Source organism: Styela clava, chromosome 8 (assembly GCF_964204865.1).
Source record: "Styela clava chromosome 8, kaStyClav1.hap1.2, whole genome shotgun sequence".
NCBI classification, from domain to species: domain Eukaryota; kingdom Metazoa; phylum Chordata; class Ascidiacea; order Stolidobranchia; family Styelidae; genus Styela; species Styela clava.
This window is the reverse complement of record NC_135257.1, coordinates 19,547,554-19,552,528: the sequence shown is the minus strand read 5'-3', so window position 1 is coordinate 19,552,528 and position 4,975 is coordinate 19,547,554. Positions and strand designations below refer to the sequence as shown.

The 4,975-nt window shown below is 37.2% G+C and overlaps 1 long non-coding RNA gene across 1 annotated transcript; it reads right to left on the bottom strand.

The window, feature by feature from the left end:
• Positions 1 to 2,034: 2,034 nt before the first annotated feature.
• Positions 2,035 to 4,573, bottom strand: LOC144425900 (uncharacterized). The gene is made up of 4 exons (XR_013477714.1): positions 3,626 to 4,573; positions 3,003 to 3,123; positions 2,308 to 2,688; positions 2,035 to 2,209 (listed from the first exon to the last, which is right to left on the bottom strand). It is a non-coding gene; the product is annotated as an uncharacterized LOC144425900 (long non-coding RNA).
• Positions 4,574 to 4,975: the final 402 nt, after the last annotated feature.

Here is a 4,975-nt window from a genome sequence, read left to right as displayed (position 1 = left end):
GAAACTTTTTACTACATGGTATAGGAAGGGTGGCTAATATTCCTCTTCTTTTTCTTTAGTGATCTGACAAATTCTACCACACTTTACCATTAAAATAACTTGAAACCTTGGTGCGAGACCAGCTTTTCGGATTCGTCCTAATTTTTTCAATCTAGCTTTGCGTCTCTAATTTTCTCGTCCATGTTGTCATGAAGGCTGTAATAGTTTTTTTTTTTTTGAATTAGGAAGAGTTTTCGCACATCCTGTGGCGCGAATCATAATTTCTTCCCAATTTTTGTTTTCTATCTTTCTCAACTTCCTTTTTTTTCAAAGTTGGAACAACTTTTTTGGGAAAGTCTGCATTCATAATGTTTATTTCTTTTATCACTTCTTGATTTGGTAACTCAAGTAATAGGTCTACAGATAGTTTTATCTCAAATCATTCGTAAGAACAAAGTACACGTGTCGCAGCTTTTTCTTTCTATCTTTTAAAAACATCTACTACGCTAAAATTAGAATTTCCGAGGTTCGACTGCGACTTTAATCGTCATCAACAATACAACTTAAAGTGTACAATGATAACTCGAGCAGAACCTTCTCACGCGAAACACAAAAACGACTAGTCACATATAAAACGTGACAGATGATGCCTTAACGTCATCAGCGGCAATCAATCATCACCAAATAGACTGAGTAATAATCAGAAACCTCATAAAGAAAGGGTATCCTTCATTTTAGGTCTAAATTGTTCCCCCATACTGTCGCATGATGTTCTTTCCACTGGCCCGACAAAACAAAGCACAAAAGACTCACATCAATCAATCAATTTTATTTGGTCACTCTGATACAAACAAAACACAAAACAACAACAAAGGGACAAACAAAATACAGAGTACCCCCAGGACGGGCATAACTTAATAAAAAAGTTAAATACGTACAAGTACGTGCAATGCAATATGTGAGGCGGTAACATTTTTTGTTGAAAATATACGACCGTCTTCCTACCTCGGATTGGGAAGATTGAGGTTACCATTAGCCAATCTTCCGCCAAAACCGAAGTCTGGGAATATTTGCCATCACTACTACTCCAATATCTAATAATTATAACAGAAAGGATAAATGTTTATGATATTTTTGAAAGGGTTCAAAAATTGATAAGTGATAGATTAAATATTTTCACTTTGCATCAACCGCTGCCATTAATACAATGCTGCGTGTCTTCTTATAGTTGTAGAACATATATCCCGACTTGTTTGCCATCAACGACCCCTAAACAATTCGGAAATTGCCACTTCGCTTCAAACTCATTACTAATGGTCGTCCACACATCCTGGGTTGGTGGATATTCCAGAACCATAGGAATAATGTTCCCAAATGGCTCTATAAAATATGAAAAAAGGGCAAACTTCTTAGTAAAATATTGCTTTAGGTTTCGAGTGAGCTGCTTTCACTTCTTGTGGCTGAGTTACTTCCTTGCGCATTTGTGGAGACAACAGGTGGCCTTCACCACACATCCGCATTTATAGACTGAAGAGGCATTATCCTATAAAATACTCTCCATTGATTTTGAAGCATTCCGAACGCACTTTCTATCATTCGACAAGCCCGTGACAACCTGGAGTTGTATATTTTTTTCTTCAGTCCAGGTTGTTCCCATCATATGGTCGCATGATATTCTCTTTTAAAGGAAATGCCCAGTCAGCTACGAATACAAATGAGTACTGTCTCGATCATTAGTCTTCCCCATGACATGGCAAAACGAAGCATAGAAAAAGGTGATTGGGGAAACATTTTGAAAATCATGAGGTAAGCAGCCATGATATTGAGATCTGGATTAATTAAAGATACAGAAGGTTGGAATTATATTTGAAAATCATACCTGCATGTATCTGGCACAATGAGGGAAACAGTTGAAATTCTTAAACGATAACTATTGGCGATAGGAGTCGCCAGTTGCCAAGAATCTAAACGTGAAAAAATTTATCATATGAAAAATGGTCACAAATTCAAATTCTACAACATAAAATTAGAATAGAACCATTAACTTGCCTCAATGTGACAGCCAATCGCTCTGCAGCAGACATCGGCCTCCTGTTGGTCGTGGTTCATGTATGGATTTTGGGGCCAACAATTTTGAGTAACTCGTCAAACTGTTTTGTTGACACCCGAAAATATTCTTTAAAATATGTTAGTTGTAACCGCAATTCCTGGGCCAGTTCATGGAATTCACCTATTTTAGTTGAAAAGAAAATTACCAATTTTAGGCAAACGAAATCTGTCAAATATTAATAACTGAACACAAATAAACGGTAAAAATTATTTTACTACCTGCTTCATTTCATATTTAGTCATAATTTCAAATTGTTACTGCTTCTTCTGTAACTGGCATTCATTCCGTATGGTACTTTCACCGTTCCGGTAGTATATCGAGAGTGATGCTACCACTACCATCTATGTAAGAGTGAAGCTGACTTGGCCGCTCGAATTTTTATTCTACCAAAACGTTTAAGTACGTTGTTTCGCCTCCTTACTTTTCTTCAATTTGCTATTCGAATCTGAATAAAGTGCAGTGCATGGGTGACGACAATTCATAAGGTCAAACCGGTTGTTCACAAGCTCGAAAGAGAATGCTGGTAAGCGCACATAGATCGAAACAACACCGGCCTCCACGAGTGATCTCGGTGCTGAAGCGACAGTGTGGCTCATCACCTATATAAAACAAAACAGTGAATTTTAATATGTTTAAAAAAGATTTAAAAACAGGACACATTCCCTTTCACACCAGTAGCACATCTGATTTTCAAAGCAGTCATTACAGTCTCATTTATTGCCCTTCGATGCAAATCTACGTTCCAGTGTAGTGAGCCGATTTGGTCTTCATTAAAACAGGACTTGAGATTTTGCTCCCTATGTGAAAGCTTCTTCCCAAATTGCGCGATCTTAAAGCATTTAGACGTTGTCAACTCTGAATGAATTTTTGAAGTCTCATTATTGCCATGATTAACAAAAGTATATAGGCATACCTGACATTTCAAACTCCCGACCTCATTTTTTAAGCTTGCGCGGTTTTGACAATCACGTTACAACTTTCGGACACAACTAATTCGTCCTGGTGGCCCTTGGCGTACGATTGCTCCGTTGAACCTAATACATTGAGGTTGTATATATAAAATTCAAATTGAGATAATCTTGTGTTCACAACATACTGTATTGTTCTTTTTTGATGATTTTTGTCTCATTCAATATTTTAGTCAAGTCACGTCTTGATGATTTTAATTTTTTGGGTGCATTTGGCACTTTAAATATTGTGTGTACAGCATTCCATTTGAATTTTATTCACAAACAGCATGGCTTATGAACAAGGATATGAATGGGTGCATTTGGCACTTTAAATATTGTTGGTACAGCATTACATTTCAATTTTATCCACAAACAGCTGGGTATATGAACAAGGAATACCAAAATAACTGCTAGGCTTAATTAAGAAACAAACACTTTTCATTGAAATCCAATAATACGATTTAATGAACATTCTAAAATAAGATTTTACCAGAAGAATGAAAGAATTTACTATTAGTATTACACAAGTCTTGCTCTATCCGCCAGCTCAAAATGCATAAAAATAAATTTAAAAACAGTACAAAACCTTTAAATTACTCTTTGCACCGTTGGGTCGTTTTTATGCGAATCTTTCACACCAAACAGTTGATATCAGGGAAGATGATTGTTCCGTTATTCGATACTGTCCCCTAGTAATATAGGACACTCTATTGTGCAGAGCATGTTTTCGAATGGAATGCAGCAGCATCTATCGTTATTGCTCGGCCAGTAAAATGAAACTGCAGGTCCCGTTGGATGAAGGAAAATCACCTTTGGCTTCATCTACCTTTGAACCATTCCTATATACCTTTTTTTGTCATACACACAACATACATACTTTCCAACATTCCAAATTATTGTTATGTGATACATTTTTACTGAAGCTCCAAATTAAGCTGTATTGATAAGCGTTGCTAATCCGTTTCATTCCTATTTCATGATACGAAAGTGGTGTAAAACTGTGAAATGTTCTTGTCCATTTGATGGTCTTAACGTGAATCTATCCGAGTTTGCAGTTTGGATCTCGCTAAGCCTGTCATTTTACAGTAATAAGTAATAGCCTAAACGAGTACCATGTAGAACTGACAAAGCCGCTTGCACGCTCGGCAGACGACGCATCGGCGATGATCGAAAATGGCGGCCAATTTCCACTGCTGCGCGACTTAGTTATATGGGCTTTGACTTTGAGCCGGTGAGCCACACCGCCACCTCTTATTATACATTTAGCGATTATCTACTAGCTGGAACGTCCGCACAAAATGTGAGAGTCGATTGCGATTTCTCACATATTACGTTCATGCAGTTTATTTTTTGTATATCCGGTCCCATTTATTAAAAGAGTAGTCCGAGCTTAATTTCGGTACCGGTACCTTTATCCGTACAAATAAACCAACCCTTTCTGTCGTATTTCCATCTATCTGATCTAAAATACAGTATATAAAATTATAGAAAATGCTTTCTTTTCAATAGTCTTACATGAATGCAGAAACAAGGTCCAGTCCTAATATGCTAGCAATTACACACAAACTAGATAGGTCGTTGTCGCACTGTTCCCGTCGGTCCGGGACGACAAACTATATCACTGTGAGATAACAATGCGGAATGCTTGCTTCCGTGATCATTGAATTATTTGTTTATTTCCATAACACTGGCTAATCGGCACGATGTCAAGGATTACATCTTTAATTGATTTCAAAGTTATTGCACAATTTTGTATCGTGTGTTAGCTGTTTTGGTGGACGGGCGCGTACTCGTACGTTTTTAACTTTTTCCTAAGTTATGCTCGCTTGCCAGGTCCTCTGCATTTTGTTTGCCCGTTTAGTGTTGTTTTATTGATTGATTGATGATAAACAAGACTCAAATACTTTTTCACTCGCAAAGATTTTCAGACGTGTTG